Source organism: Chionomys nivalis, chromosome 4 (assembly GCF_950005125.1).
Source record: "Chionomys nivalis chromosome 4, mChiNiv1.1, whole genome shotgun sequence".
In the NCBI taxonomy this organism is placed as follows: domain Eukaryota; kingdom Metazoa; phylum Chordata; class Mammalia; order Rodentia; family Cricetidae; genus Chionomys; species Chionomys nivalis.
Genome location: NC_080089.1, coordinates 36,807,637 through 36,825,648, shown reverse-complemented (window position 1 = coordinate 36,825,648; position 18,012 = coordinate 36,807,637). Strand labels below are relative to the sequence as shown.

Here is an 18,012-nt window from a genome sequence, read left to right as displayed (position 1 = left end):
ACACTAGTTGGATTGGTTTAGGGCCAACCTTAATATTATTGCAAATCAACTTAATTGAGTTTTAAACTAATCACATCATTAAGAACCAAGTATTGCTACAGTCTATTGTCATGAGGAATGAGACACCAACAAAAGTTTATGCAAAACACACCTACGTAATAACCACTGTTCTACAAAGAAAGTGAAGACTGTATGGATCTGCACTGATACAGCGATATCAGGATTAGTAAGGCTTGATGTTGTGATTCATATCACTAAGAAAGGAAATAAGGCTGTCAATCCACACTAGCATGATATCACCTACTGCTAGGTGATCTACTTTATTCTTATTAAAAGGATCCTGTTATATGTACATTTACATTCCTTTTTTACAGATGACTCAACAATTTACAATGTCTTCAGATATAAGACACACAATATAAACTCCGTTTTGTAAGTTAATCTCAGATATAATGACCTAGCTTCTATAACTCCTGGTTGTCTTTATTTCTTAGGTATTATTGCTTTGTATTAACTGGATAAAAATTAAGTATATGAAAATGGTGCTGTTTCTCCAACAAAATACTTTCAAACTTGTTGTATATTCACAGGTATTGGTGCTTGTCTGGCATTGAAAGGCATTTATGTCCATTCCCAGAAGTACAAAAATTTATTTTTCTTAAATATTCCCTTAGTTTTTTTTCCATATGTTAATTCATATGTGTTATATGTGGCAAATTACATTTGCTTTCTATATTAAGATTGAATTGATTTTACAACTGTAACAACAAATATATTTATGGATATATATGAATTTTAAATGACCTTGAGTTAACTCCAAGTGTGTATTAATACAGTTATCCTCCTATTCAACTGCAGTGACAGTGACACCATTATCTATGATCTATACAGATACTAGCAATAGCAGCTCTGTTGGAACTGCCAGCAGTCATTGTCAGTGCTGAAAAGTTGTTAAATCAAAGGTAGTGGCACATGCCTATAGTCTCAGTCCTCAAGAGATAAAGATAAGAGAATGATAATTTTATGCCCTCTCTGAAATCCAAAACATAATTCTGTTTCAAGGCAAAAGGACAAAAGTAAGCAGTGTGAAGATATTAAGTATCAAGTACCTACTTACTTCAAGGAAATTAAGTAGAAAAACTTACATGTTTATGTTTCTGAAATATTATATTTAAAACAAAGCATTAATACTTTAAAATATGTATCATTATTTATCATTTATAATAATGTGAACCTCAGAAGTTTTAATGTAACTGTGTAGAATCTAAGACTGATTAAGACTTAAAACATGCAGAACTCAAACTTAAAACCAAATCATTTCCATTGGTCCTTCCATTTGACACAATTTACTAAACTCATGGTGACATAGGATCATGGAGCTCCCACCAAAGTCTTCTACTATTTCAGCTGACATCTACTAATATTGACTCATTTTCCAGGTGTGTACAGTTAGCAAAAAAAAAAAAAAAAATCCCTTCAGCAGGACATGCAAATTTTTATTATTTAAATTTTCTTTTTCATGGATTTCAGTAAAAATTTTTTCTAGAAGCTCCATTAGTTATAAATGAAAATTGACCGTGCTTCAGAATATTGGAGAAGAAAGGAAAAACTGTCACATGTTTGATTAATATCACCCAGACTTTTATTGTGCTTATTTGTATCCATCTTTTTCCTTCCAAGCCCAATTCAACCTCATGTTAATCACTCTTCACACTTGTATGCACATACTTCTGCTCAGCCTAGTTTCATAGCATTCATCTGTTTTCCAAAACCATTACTCCTCCTCATCAAGATCATTGCTGTCTCTGAAACTCTATTCAGTGCCTCCCTTAAATGTTCTGTTGGCAACAAGACACCTGCCACCTCCTCAGAAACATCCTTCAACCAGCCCACTCAAGACAGTAAGACAGTTATTCTCAGTAAAATTGTATTCTTTCAAGACTTTGCATATTATTTTTCCATTATACACACAAGTACAAAATGTAGTTTTATCACCACCTTACTAGTCTGTAGCCTTCTGAGGTCATAAATATCTTCAGCCTTCCTCAGAGCTACAATTGTAATGATTGACCAAATCCTAGATTGATGGAGGAGGGTCATCTTTCTATCTGTTGCTTTCATTGGTTAATTAATAAAGAAACTGCTTGGCCTCTGATAGGGTAGAATTTAGAAAGGCGGAGTAGACAAAACAGAATGCTGGGAGAAAGAAGCCAAGTCGGTGAGTCGTCATGATTCTCCCACTCCAGACAGACACAGGTTAAGATCTTTCCTGGCAAGCCAGCTTGTGGTGCTACACAGAATATTAGAAATGGGTTAGATCAATATGTAAGAGCTAGCCAATAAAAGGCTGGAACTAATGGACCAGGCAGTGTTTAAAAGAATACAGTTTTCATGTAATTATTTTGGAGCATAAGATAGCCATGCGGGCGGCAGGACGCCGGGAATGTAGCCTCGCCGCTCATATTACAACACTAGATATCTTGATGTCTAAATAGAATAGACAGTTTATATTTGTTCTTCAATAAACAAATAAATAAATGAAATAAACTCATTCATTGTATATTATAAAAATTAAATTAGTAAATAGAGAGAAGTTACTAATAGTAAATTAAGATTATGTAATTTTTTTGAAAAAAGACAAAATTCCTTAAACAATGACAACTGAAATTGCTTAGTTAAATTCTTCCCAATGAAGACATAGTATATTTTTATACATATATTCTTGCTCTTGGGTCCATAAATAGAAAATCTAAAATAAGCTCCCTTTATCCTAAATGACCACAAATGTTTCATTTTTAGTCTGCAAACATGAGAATCACAACAGATGCATCAACTCCTCTTTACTATACTGATTTAAGGATAAAGAGAATTCAAATCATTCAAAATTATTCAACTCTTCCTAGAGGGTTCATACCAGAGTAAATGACTGTAAGACTGCTGAAATCTGTATCTCAGTGGCACAGTGACATAGACTTCTAGATGCACACTAGTCAAAGATCTCACAGATGTGCTTAAGATATAGATAAATGGAAGAGCACTTGCCTAGCATACAAGAGAATATGAATATGACACCCCAAACAACCTACAAAAATATTCAAAAACATAGTTTTAAAAGATCTCATGATCTTATCATTTCTGAGTATATTATCATCCACTGTTTTGTATATACAAATCTTCATGCTTCCCAGGACTGGAGTATAACATACTAGTAGATAGCTGCACATATGTGTTTGTTCAATTTTCAGTACTGAAAAAAGATACATAGGATTTTGGACAATTACAAAATAAACAATGCTCTCTACCATAAAAGATGATGGATTAATCATTGTTCACTGTGCTTACTTCTGAAATTTTCCTTGATAAATAACTTAATTTTGCATAATGTTAAATTGCTTTAATTCTACGTTATTCTTGTCAGTTGCTTTTGCTTCTCTTTTGATATATTTTGTTTTTGGATTTTGATGTTGTTGTCATTGAAGTTTTTGAAGACAGTGGGTAAAATCCAGGGCCCCACACTTAGAAGCACATGCTATGCAAATGAATGACCCTTCAGGTCATATGTGCTTCATGTCCTAAGATTTGTTTCCATAACAAATACAGATTCTATTTAGTTAAGTGTCCTTTTTCTCAAAGTTTTTCTCAATGCAATGTGGACATCCTTATTCCTTAAACTGTAGATGAAAGGATTCAGCATTGGGCCCAAAATGGTATAAAAAATAGAAGATACTTTATCTTCATCCCCAGCCACACTAGAAGGCTTAAGATACATAAATATTGAGGCTCCAAAGAAAAGAGAAACAGCTACAACGTGGGAGCCACAGGTGCTGAAGGCTTTTGACCTACCCTCTGCAGAACGGATGCCAAGGATGCTGGAAAGGATGAACGTGTAAGAAATAAAGACAGTCACACAGGGCACTATTATATTGATACCCCCCAACAATGAAAACCACCAGCTCATTAATGGCAGTATCTGTGCAGGAGAGCTTCAGGAGAGGAAGCACGTCACACATATAATGGTTGATGATGTTGCTGTCACAGAAGCTCAGACTTAGCATGTTACCAGTATGGACTAAGCATCCAAAAAACCCCATCACATACACACCCACCATCATCGAGTGGCAGACCTGATAGGACATGGTGACCTGGTAAAGCAGGGGTTTACAGATGGCAGCATATTTGTCATAGGCCATTGCTGTCAAAATGTAGAATTCATTAATAACAAAGAAGCAGAAGAAAAAGAACTGAGTCATGCACTCTGCATGGGAGATAGTGTTCTGCTTTACAAAACTCACCAGCATCTTGGGGATTATGACTGAGGCGAAGCAGAGATCTGTGAAGGAAAGGTTGAAGAGAAAGTAGTACATGGGGGTGTGCAGGTGAGGGTTCAAAACAATCAGTACACTCAAGCCCAGGTTCCCCACCGTGGAGACCACATAGATTCCCAAGAAGAGGAAGAAGAGAGGCAGCTGGAGCTCTGGCTGTTTTGTCAAACCCAGGAGGATAAACTCCTTCACTGAAGAGTCATTTGCTGAGGCCATTCCTTGGTTCATAACTGTGAGAACAGTAAGATAATAACATTAAAATGAAATCCCAGTCCTCCCCAAACTATCACTTTAAAATGAAATTAAGAACCAGAATTGAATAATAAAATTCAAGCTCAGACTTCTCTGTGCTTTTGCTTTCTACATTTCATGGGAGTTCATGGAGAAATAAACATAAATAGATGAAAGGCCATTTCTCTGAGAAGAATATTAAGGGAAGCAGTGATCCTTTTAGTTTCTGCAACTTCTCTGTTCTTTTATCTTGTAAATCCACCTTTCACTTAAGGTTCAGTGATAATCACAAAAGAGAAGGTACAAGGTGCATCAAAGACTCAAGGTGGTTTGGATAAAGAAAAACATATATCCAATTCAGTACTTACCCTTGTGCATGTAGGACTCATCAGTGACCTCATTGACTCTTTTCTTCTCTCACAGATGGGCAAGTACTTGTGGCATTGAAGAGCTGTAAAGGTGCATAGCCCCAAGCATACATATATATAATTTTCTGTTGTTACCACATTTGCCTTTCTGGTGATGAGCAGAATTAATTTTGGACTGGTACAGTCAGAGCCATTGTTTATAGATACTAAGAAAAGTCATGACAGTAGATCACTATTTATAGTGGTGACTTTTCCAAGGTTGTTCTCTTTAGCCTGGAGGTTGTTTAATAGCATCTACTTATGTTGAAGAGCCAAGTGATTATGACTCAAGAGAGTTTTATGAGACAATAATCTTAAGAACCTCATTAAAACTTGAAATGGTTTTTTTTTCCTGGTCATTTCCCCCAAGATATCAGGTTTTTGTCATGGTACTTAGGGACTAGTTCAACAGCAATGACATTGACTTTTTGAGGTATATAATTTTTTGTTTTACTGTTTTAAAATATTATACATATATACAATGTGTTTTCATCAAGTTCTGCCAGAGTCCTTCTCCTGCCATTCCTCCCGCGACTTCCTACTACTATCTTCTCACAACTTCACCATTTCTTCTTCTTTTTTTAATTTACTGTGTCTACTCAACACTGCCAGTATGTTTATAAATGTAAGGATATCTACATGAAAATAAGAAGCCTCTCCAGAGCCCCATCCTTGAAACTATGTTTCTTCCAGTAGCAACCCACTGACTATAGTTCCAAACTTTGAATTGAAACTTCATAACCATATCATTCCTCAATGCCTGTATTTTGTAACGTTTTATTTTGCGCAGGACTTATGCATACTGTTGCAACCACATTGAGTTTTTAAGTGAACGTGTTGAGTCTCAATTTTCCTTTTATTATAATTCAGAAACTTTTTCCACATAAGTTTTTAATTATTTACTTGCTTCATGTGGTAAAATGATCCATTCTAAGATAATATCTTCCCTTTGCATTAAAATTCCCAAAGGGAAAATTCTGGAAGGCAATATGACTAGAATGCAATTAAGATTTGGATTCACACTATCCTCATGTACCTCCTGTACATGTACCTCTTCAACTACAGTAAATTACTTTTCTGCTTCAGCTGTTAAGTCTCTGGGACTATTTAAATCTTTGTCACCATGTAAGGCTTTGTTTAAATGAATTATTAGATCTGGTGTTAATCCAATAGCCAGTGATAGATTGGAAATGTATCCTAACAATCTTTGAAAGTCATTAAGAGTCCACAGTGGGTCTCCCTAGTTTGTGCTTTTTTTTGTTTTAATTTTCTATAAACCTATTTTATAACCTAGGTAATTGACAGAATCTCCACTTTGTATTTTTTCAGGAGCAGTTTGTAATCCCCATTTAGAAAAACCATTCTTTATTCCTTCTAAAATATCTACATTTGAATCAGATAACAAAATGTCATCCATGTAATGGTTAATTATAGATTTAGGAAATTCTTTTTATATTATTTCCTATGGCTGACTAACAAAGTATTGGCACAAGGTGGAGATACTGAGCATTTCCTGTGGAAGGATAGTCCATTTGTGTCTCCTAGTAGGCTGAGAATTATTATAAGTAGGGACTGTGAAGGCAAATTTTCCTTTGTTACTTTCTTGTAAAGGCAGAGTGAAGAAACAATCTTTTAAATTAGTAACTATAAGAGGCCATCATTTTGGTAATAGAGAAGGCAGAGGAATTCCAGAATGCAGAGGGCCCATAGATTGAATAACCTTGTTGACAGCTCTTAGATCTGTCACCATTCTTCATTTACCAGATTTCTTTTTAACAACAAATACAGGAGTATTCCAAGGACTGCCTGATTCTTCAATATGACGAGCATCTGGTTGCTTCTGTTCCAGCTTTTCTTAAGCCTGTAGTTTATCTTCTGTTAAAAGTCATTTTTTAACCCATATTGGTTTCTGAGTTAACCATTTTAAAGGTGGGGTTGTTGGTACCTCTAAGGGTTTGCTAGTTGCTTTGCATTCTTGTACAGTCTCAATGGCTGGTGACATTTTGTATGGTACCTTATAATATCCTTCCCAAAAACATGAGTTTCAGGGATTCCAGAAAACTTAATCTGTGTATTCCATTGCTGGAGTAGGTCTTGAGCCTATAAATTCACTGTAATTAGCCACATATAGCCTCAGCCTTTTTCTATGTCCTTCTGCCTTATGTATTCAACCCATCTCATGCTTTGTTTCACTTGAGATATGGTTATAATTCCTAGGAAGTGAACATCTGCCTCTTGAGAGGCCAATTTAGATGCCAAGATTCTGGAGAAAATCTGCCCATGTCTAGTAATCCCTCAACTATAATGTTATTTATATTCACTCTCAGCTTTGGTCTTTGATCATTTATAGAAGTCTACCAAATGTTTCCCATTTCCTATTGCAATTTTTATTCATCTTTAAAGTTTATTCTATCATCCAGAACAACATATTTTTTTTTACAGCAAGCAATGATTTTTTTTTAATTTTCTTGGTAAGACATGTCCTCCACAATGACTGGAAATGACAGGACCACGTTTTACTTGGGGGCCTGTGAGAGGCACCCCCAATGAATTTCCCAATGTTATCAGGTTGCCTTGTATGTCTTTTATTGATCTACATTCATTGGTCCAATATTCAAAGATATGTTACTTTGGAGAATAGGATTTGCTTTGTTTCCACAGGAAGTGAGAAGTGGTGGATTCATTCTTGGTTAAGAAAAATAAGGATTGGTCAAAGAAGAAAATCTCAAAAATACCAATAGGAGCAGATGGCCCAGATGATTCAACATTTAAACCTTTTTTTGTTAGTTTTCTCATATTCTATGAGAAAGTCTCACATGTATGTGTGTGTGTATGTGTGTGTGTGTACATATATTTAGTACTTTGATGATATCAACTCACATTCCTTCTCCAGGTAGCAAATCTACCTCATCCTTCTTTCAAATTACATTCTTTTTTATCACCCATTGAGTCAAATCAGTGCTGTTTCTGTCATCATTGGTATAGAGCCATCCACTAGAGCATGGACATCCTAACAAAACCAGTTTACTAAAAATACTGACTCTCCCTAGGATAACAACTTTATTAGGTGATTAAAGAACATGAATTATGGAGAGAAGGCTCATGAACCAATCCTACTAAATGAGAAACTAATGAGTATTGATAGCTCCTAGTATTAAAGAGAGTCAGTTTTCTTTGATGATATGAACCCTGTCAAGTTAAGTCATACTCAAGTGGTTGACCCCATACCCATGAGTATATGTCCAGAATATATACAACTAGGTGGGTTGTTTAAAAACAAATCAAAACCAGGTGATGGTGGTGAATGCCTTTAATCCCAGCACTTGGGAGGCAGAGTCAGTTGGACCTCTGTGTATTCAAGGCCAGCCTGGTCTACAAGGACTAGTTCCAAGATAGCCAGGGCTGTTACACAGAGAAACCCTATCTCAAAAAAGAAAAAAATAAAACAAAAGCAAAAAATCAAAAATAGGTCATGAAATTGGAAGAGGATAGGAAGATTAGGAATGAATCTAGATAAGGGAGGAGTCAGGTGATTATGATCAAAGTACATTGTGTGATATCCTCCAAAAGTAATTAAAATGTCATATTAGACAAGAGCCTGTTGTCACAATTGCTGAGTCTGAGAGACTCAGGCAGAGAAGTAAATCAAATAAATATACAAATAACCATAAAAATAAATGCTCATTTAAAAAAATCAAACAACTTTATAAAAACTTGGAGCTGAAATACTTGAGCAAAAAATGCTAGTAACTTTTTAATGATTTCATAATGTAATTCCCACTTCATTGAAATAATATTTGTGGTAGTTAGGTGAATGGGTTCTGCAGCATAATTAATTCATTTTATCCTTGATCAAATCTCAGATCTACCTATTTTGTGTCTTAGTTTCCGCTTTGTAAAATAGAAGCAATAGCAGCAGCATCATAGATTTAAGGGAGTTTTTTTAAGTCCTTAAAAAGTGTCCAGCATATAATAACTCAATAGGTAATAACTGCCATTACTTTTGGCATAATAATGTTAAATATAAATGCATTTGATTTATTCAATATGATTATGGTATGCTGTTGTATGTAACATTTTCCATTTAGTTTTTTGATATATGGCAATAATGTAGGGAAAAACATGAAAAGGCATGAAAATTTTAAAAGTAGCTACTGGCAAAGTAACCTAAAAAGTTCCTGAATTTTGATAATTTTGTCACATCTTATCTATGTTAATCATTATGTAGAAGATAAACATATCAAATAAGAAAATGCATTGCAAAATTATTGCAAAAGATCAGGGAAAAAAATCATTTTGAGATAAAGAATCTAAGTCCATGGATTGTCTTGGAAAGAAAAGATTTGCAAGAGAAAGAAATGGGTGATCTTGGCCTTAAGTAAATTAGTAGACAGAGCATGGTCTTATGTTGATATAGGCAATGGACATTGTGATGAATACAATTACTCTGTGAAAAGAATGATTGCATACAAGAGACATTACATGGTAGAAGGAAAGGGGATACTGTAGAAAACTGAGGTAATATAGGAATATAAAAAGAGGGAAAAAATAAAAGATAGGTAATCAAAATGATAAATAAAAAATTAAAGGGTAAGAACAGACCTAAAAGACTCAAACCTAGATAGAGCAGTTACTGAGATTCTGAATGGTTCTCTTAGCAACAAGTTTTAATTCTTATTCCTGAGGCTATAAATGAGGATTCAGCATGGACACCAAAACACATATTATCAGAAGATATAAGTTCAAATAAATGATAAATAGGAAAGAATATGAAAACACTAAGTACTCGGATTTGATCAATAGGTTGAATACACTGAGAATAAAAACTTAAGAATATCACAAGAATGAGATCACAAAACTCTTCACCCAGGAAAGCATGAGGCATGATACTTCAGTCACCAAGGTCATCCTGACCTTCTGTTGCTCATCAAAATTCTTGCCTGGAGTAGGCACAAATAATCCATGACAGATCAACATCTTGAAGTGTTTTTGTGTGATGGTAATTAGCAGTGTGCTATGAGTAGATTTTTTTTTCTTTTACTTTAATCTGTCAGAACACAGTCCTCAAATGTCATTTTGAAAAACAATTTCTCAGGGAGTCTAGAATTTGTTCTCTCTCCCTAACTGTCTTTATACTTTTTTTCTCATAGTCATAGCCCCTCAACTTGTCTTACAGGTGAACAATATATGTCATTTTATAAGACTTTACACTTTAAATATGTGTAATATATAGTCTAAATAAAAATGTATATACATGTATGTTCATTTGCCTAGCCTCTTCCACAGCAATCACCCATTTTGCATAATGATTTTTCCTCCTCATGAAGATTATTCCCACTTCTAGTATTCTGTTCAGCATTTCCCTCTGCTTAGATGCTCTGTGGACAGCCCCACAATCAGTCAGATCACCAACAACCTAATCAGGATGATCCCTTCTTACCAGCCAAGTCAAGATAAAACTTGGTATTGGCATAAAAACAGAGAAGTCGATCAATGGAATCGAGTAGAAGACCCTGATTTTAACCCACAAACCTATGAATACCTGATTTTTGATAAAGGAGTTAAAAGTATTCAATGGAAGAAAGAAAGCATCTTCAACAAATGGTGCTGGCAAAACTGGTTGTCAACCTGTAGAAGAATGAAAATAGATCCATATCTATCGCCATGAACAAAACTCAAGTCCAAATGGATTAAAGACCTCAATATCAGTCTGAACACACTGAACCTGATAGAAGAAAAAGTGGGAAGTACTCTACAACATATGGGTACAGGAGATCACTTCCTACGTATATCCCCAGCAGCACAGACATTAAGGACAACATTGAATAAATGGGACCTCCTGAAACTGAGAAGCTTCTGTAAAGCAAAGGACACTGTCACTAAGACAAAAAGGCAACCCACTGACTGGGAGAAGATCTTCACCAACCCTGCAACAGACAAAGGTCTGATCTCCAAAATATATAAAGAACTCAAGAAACTAGACTTTAAAATGCTAATTAACCCAATTAAAAAATGGGGCACTGAACTGAACAGAGAATTCTTAACAGAAGAAGTTCAAATGGCCAAAAGACACTTAAGGTCATGTTCAACCTCCTTAGCGATCAGGGAATGCAAATTAAAACAACTTTGAGATACCATCTTACACCTGTCAGAATGGCTAAAATCAAAAACACCAATGATAGTCTTTGCTGGAGAGGTTGTGGAGTAAGGGGCACACTCATCCATTGCTGGTGGGAATGCAAACTTGTGCAACCACTTTGGAAATCAGTGTGGCAATTTCTCAGGAAATTTGGGATCAACTTACCCCAAGATCCAGTAATACCACTCTTGGGAATATACCCAAGAGATGCCCTATCATATGACAAAAGCATTTGTTCAACTACGTTCATAGCAGCATTGTTTGTAATAGCCAGAACCTGGAAACAACCTAGATGCCCTTCAATGGAAGAATGGATGAAGAAAGTGTGGAATATATACATATTAGAGTTCTACTCAGCGATAAAAAACAATGACATCGTGAATTTTGCATGCAAATGGATGGAAATAGAAAATACTATTCTGAGTGAGGTATCCCAGACCCAAAAAGATGAACATGGAATGTACTCACTCATAATTGGTTTCTAGCGATAAATAAAGGACATTGAGCATATAATTTGTGATCCTAGAGAAGCTAAATAATAAGGTGAACCCAAAGAAAAACGTATAGTCATCTGCCTGGATAGGGGAAGTAGACAAGATTGCCGGGCAAAAACTGGGAACTTGGGGGTGAGGTGGCATGGGGCTAAGGGAAATGGGGTGAGAAACGTGAGAAGGGGAGGATGGGGGGAGCTTGGGGGAATGGGATGGTTGGGATAAAGGAAGGGTGGATACAGGAGCAGAGAAATGTATATCCTAATTAAGGGAGCCATCTTAGGGTTGGCAAGAGACTTGACTCTAGAGGGGCTCGCAGGTGTCCAGGGAGATGTCCCCAGCTAGTACCTTGGGCAACTGAGGAGAGGGAACCTGAAATGACCCTATCCTATAGCCATACTGATGAATATCTTGCATATCACCTTAGAACCTTCATCTGGCGATGGATTGAGATATAGACAGAGACCCAAATTGGAGCAATAGACTGAGCTCTTCAGGTCCAAATGAGGAGCAGAAGGAGGGAGAACATGAGCAAGGAAGTCAGGACCACGAGGGGTGCACCCACCCACTGTGACAGTGGAACTGATCAATTGGGAGCTCACCAAGGCCAGCGGGACTGGGACTGAATAAGCATGGGATGAAACCAGATTCTGAACATGGTGGACAATGAAGGCTGATGAGAAGCCAAGGACAATGGCACTAGGTTTCGATCCTAATACTAGCCTAGCCTGTTTGGATGCTCACCTTCCTGGACCTAGATAGAAGTGGGAGGACCTTGGACTTCCTGCATGGACTGCTCTTCAGTATCTAGAGGGAGGGGGAATGGAGTGGGAGAAGGGGGAGAGGAGTGGGGAGAGGAGGAGGGGAGTGGAGGAGGGGGCGATGTGTGGGAGGAGGGGGGGCGAAATGGAAAACGGGGAGGAGGCGGAAATTTTAATTAAAGAAGAATAAAATAAAGAAAAAAAATAAAATATGTTCCATAATAAATGTTAAGTACATTTTCTTTGGTTTGTTTTTGTTTGGATTTTTTGTTATTCATTTCTGGATACCAGCTGTTCATCTCCGTGTTCAATATCATAAATGGTATCAGCCATAAGACATTACTGTCAAGTTTTTGATGTACAGGTGTAAGAATAGCTTTGACAATTGCCTGTGATTTTTGTAGAGACAGTCTATGGAACCCTTTTGGCCAGCATGTTAACATGATATAACCTATTCATGGCATTAGGGGTTTTCATTAGTGCCATAAAATGTCTTGCTGGGTTTTTGTCTCCCCCTAAATGGTGACTTCTTTTAATTAGGAAACTTCTACAATGAAGCATTTCACAAAATGAAAGGCTTCTCAAAAAGCCTTCAGTGTTAGTTGTCTCAGGCTCTTACAGACCTTTAGTGTTAGTTGTCCTATATTCTCTGAGAATGTAATACAATATATATATATATATATATTGATTTGATGAAATTAACTCCTATTTCTTCATTCTTCTTCGGATCTTCTTGCAGCTCAGGTAACTTGTCCTCCTCTCAATTTGGGTCCCCTTTTAATAATATACTGACTCTAATCAGTGCTGTTTGTATCAATATGGTTGCAGAGTCACCAACTGATACATGGGCATCCTAGAAAGGCCACTTCCCTAAAAAATACTGACTCTACCTAGCCTAGCAGCCTTATTGGGTGATATAGAAACATGGAATATGAAGATAAGAGGGACTCATAAACCCATACCACTAACCAAGGAACTACTGTTAGCTCCTAGTGAAAAAAGAGTCAGTTTTCTTTGGCTGTCAAGTTAATCATGCTCAAGGGTTGACCCCACACCCATGAGTATATGTCTAGCACATATAAGACTAGGTGGGTTGTTTAAAAACAAAGCAAAAATAGGAAATGAAATTGGGAGAGGATAGGAAGATAAAGAATGGATCAGGATAAGGGAGGATTCAGCTGAATATGATGAAAGTACATTGTCTGATATTCTCAAAAAATTAATTAAATATTATATTAAAATAGAACCTGAAATATGATTAAGTACATTGTATGAAATATCTTTGTAAGAAGACTTTCAGTCAAACCCTAACCTAGACTTTATGAATAAATTCTTTCAACGTTTATACCTACAATGTGCATGTAGATAAACATGGGGTGACTATAGGCAGTTTCTAAGATTCCACTTTTACAACAGAACTGTCTCATCTCATCTTTTCTTTCATTTGCATTAGTTCATGTCACCCAGATTTAATGACAGCAAACTATATCAAGTGGTAACACCTCACTAAGGCATACAGAACTTCATGTTTCTTTCACTACTGACAGCTTACAAGTCTGACATTTTCAAGTTTATCAGTCAGTGATGATTTAACACAGAAAGTTTCATATTGCATTATATTTCTTGACTATAAAATACCTTAACTAAATTATATGTCTCTGTATGCTCCTTAAATGTTTGATTATAAATCTAAAATAAGTACAAGCGTTACTTTTAAAACACTAAATTTAATTAACAACAGATTAGACAATGTACAAAAATTGAGTAAATTTATTACTAAAGAAAAACAACAAAAAGAAGCTGTCTAATAAAACATAGAGATAACAATGGAAAAGAGTCACTGAATAAAGCTTCTGAGATACTTCACATTCTTGATAGATAGGAGCATGTGCAATTAGAAAAAATTAAGACATACAACTAAGACCATCTATGTAAGAGACAAGTCCTACACAATGAAGCCCCAAAGAATTCAATATTTTTCTATAACAAATTTGACTATCTAATCTACATAAGACCATTTTAGCAAGTATTTGGAGATAGATAATTTATAACTTTCCCCAAAAGAGTTGAAACAAACAAATATGATGCATTGATTTATTTTATGACCTGGTTTGCTTAACATAGATGCTTACAATTATTCACCTAACTATAAGGAACTTCTTTATATTCAGTAGTAAAATCAAAATATTGGCATGTTCATTCTGTACTACACAAATGTGAATTACTAAAATTCATAAATATGCTTTCCAGGAGTGATCAGTTTTTTTATACTTAATAGACAATATTCTCAAATAAAGTATATTCATAATTTCTAAATTTATATAATTGTTCCTAGTCATAATATGTTCTATCAGGTGTACAGGTGAAACAGCTATTTGAAAATCTTTATTTGTTAATTATTCACACTTTAATTTCCTTTAAACACCAATAAGAAAGATAATACACATGCAAATATGATAGCTTTTCAATTTTAATTTTTTGCTGACAAAAAAGTTGTGTACATGCATAAGGTGAAAAGGAACGGTATCACAAAAGGAGATATTTAACAGTGATTAAGTTGGTCCATTTAACATGTCTATCATCCTACATTCTCACCATTTCTTCATGAAGACATCTCAAGTCTATTCTTTTAACCATTTTGAGCTACAAATTATTGACTTTCCTTAAAACATGTTCTTTGTACCTGAAACCTTGAACAGCTTAATCCCCTGGTCCTCTTATCAACACATCCATACCTTCTAAATGTTAAACTTAGTCAACTCACTTGTCAACACTGGAAGCATCACCATGGCCAATTGTCCTCCCAGAACTGGGCCAGCTTGTGAAATGATTATTCTTTATCAGTCTGTGCAGCCTGATATGTGTCAGAATATGCAAGTGTCACACATGTGAGTGGCTCACATTTCAAGCTTGATTTACCAGGATTTATAAACATAATGCAATATAACTCATCCTCTGTCTTTGAGAAAGCATTTTGTTTACTTATTAAAATTTGTCATTCACAGCAAATTCAATTGAGAAATAGTTAATCAAGTCTATGTGAGGTATGTAGACAAAAGAATTGAAGAAATCTGTAAGCACTCAGGCTCTGCTTGTGGAATAAAATTTTAAGCGCATTACAATACTGAAATAAATATTCAAACAAATATAAATGCTTAAGTCTCTGTTGAATGCAATGAGTTTATTGAGATCCTATTAATTTTTTTAACTGGCATTATTTTCTTCTAAGCATATTGTTATAAACTAGTGTCTCAGAACTTTACATACATTACATCTTCATATGAAAACAAAAGCTATAAATAACAAACTACTGTCTTGATGAAGACATACCCACTAAGAAACAACTTCTCTGAATGCATTTGAAATAGGAATAGACAGTGGACAATATATATTTGTAACACATACAACTATAAAATTTTGAGAACTTAAATTTCCTGTGATTTTAATCATGCTTCTTTCAGTACTCCAAAATATGATATAATTACCAATAAGGATTCAAGAATATAGAAAGTGTGATATGGCCCACATGTTCACAAAAACTTGATGCAAATTTCTTTGTATCACCATCCAATAAAAATGAGAGACACAGATTGCAACTGTACAAAGTGGACCAAAATGTGAGTAATCAGTCCCTCGGCTGGACAGCCCAGTTTATAGGTCCTAGGCCCCTGGGGAAAGATTTCTGAGCCCATCTCCTACCTGACTCAACCACACTAGCTGGTCAACAGGCAAGCCACCTGTAGGCAGCCTGCTCCAGCACCTTTCCCCATCAAACTTTGAAATCTACAAGTATAACTCTGCCCTCAAACGCATCCATCCCCAGAGACCTCAGCATCTTCCTGAGACACAGACAGCAACAACATGGAGCAGACCAAGAACGGCTTCCTGAGAAACAGACAACAACTACAAGAATCGATCTAAGAGAGGATCACTGAGACACAGATACCATCTACAAGGATTGAAACAAGGGGTAAAGGCACTGCCTGCACCAACTGGAAGAAGAGATGAATAAGTGTCAATGCAAGATTACATTCAACAACCTAAAGAGCAATATCACAACACCAGACACTAGTGGTCTTACAACAGGAAGACCAGAACATTCCAGAGAAGCAGGAATTGTTCAACATATGAAAATCTGTCAATGTAATCCATCATATAAATAAACTGAAAGAAAAAATATAATTATCTCAGTAGATGCTGAAAAAGCCTTTAACAAAACCCAATACCCCTTTATAAAAAAGTCTTGGAGAGATCAGGAATACAAGGAATATATATTAACATAATTAAAGTAATATAAATCAAACTGACAGAGAATATCAAATTAAATGAAAAAAAACTCAAAGTGATTTCACTAAAATCAGAAAAAAAGACAAGGCTGTCCATGTTCTCCATATCTATTCTATATAGTACTTGAAGTTCTAGTCAGAGCAATAAGACAAAAAAAGGAGATCAAGGGGATACAAATTGGAAAGTAAGAAGTCAAACTTTCACATTTGCAGATAATATGATATTGTACATAAGTGACCCTAAAAATTCTATCAGAGTATTTCTACAACTCATAAAGACATTCAATAATGTGGCAGAATACAAGACCAACTCAAAAAAAATCAGTATCCCTCCTATATACAAATTATAAAAGGGTTGAGAAAGAAATCAGAGAAACATCACCCTTCACAATATTCACAAATAACATAAAATACCTTGGGTTATCACTAACAAAAGGAGTGAAAAAATCTGTAAGGCAAGAACGTTAAGTCTTTTTAGAAAGAAATTGAAGAAGATCAGAAAATGGAAAGATTTCCCATGCTTTTGGATAGGTAGGATCAATATAGTCAAAAATGGGAATCATACCAAAAGCAATTCACAAATTCAATACAATCACCATCAAAATTCCATCACAATTCTTCACAGACCTCAAAAATATCCAATTTCATATGGAAAAACAAAAAACCCAAGAGAGCTGAAACAATCCTGCAAAATAAAGGTACCTCTGGAGGTGTCACCACCTTGACTTCAAGCTCTACTATAGTGCTATAGAAATAAAAACAGTTTGAAATTAGCCTAAAAAGGGACAGGTAAAACAATGGAATCTAATTGATGACCCTCATATTAGTCCACATACCTATGAACACCCAATTTTTGACAAAGAAACTAAAATCATACAATGGGAAAAAGGAAGCATTTTCAACAAATGGTACTGGGAAAACTGAATGTCAACATGTTGAAGAATGAAAATAGATCCATATATATCCCCATGCACAAAACTCAAATCCAAATGTATCAAAAACCTCAACAATAAATTTCACAGAAGAGAAAGTGGGCACAGGAGACCATTATCTACATATAACACCAGTAGCACTGACTCTGAAAACAACAATTAATAAATGGAACTTTTTGTAATGTCCAAATAAATGAGAAGTTTTTGTAAGGCAAAGGACACAATCAATAAGACAAAATGGAATCCTACAGAATGGAAGAAGACCAACCCCATGTCTGACAGAGGACTGATCTCCAAAACATTTTAAAAACTCAAATAATTAGACATCAAAATACAAAATAATTCAATTTCTTCATTAGCAATCCTTTTTAGTTTTACTTTTAAGATTTTCATATTTTTTGATCATATCCTTTCTCTTCCCTAACTCCTCCAAGTCTTTCCAT

General features: G+C 35.3%; 1 pseudogene; it reads right to left on the bottom strand.

Annotated features, from left to right (window-relative positions):
- Positions 1-3,607: 3,607 nt before the first annotated feature.
- Positions 3,608-4,550, bottom strand: LOC130873411 (olfactory receptor 145-like; annotated as a pseudogene).
- Positions 4,551-18,012: the final 13,462 nt, after the last annotated feature.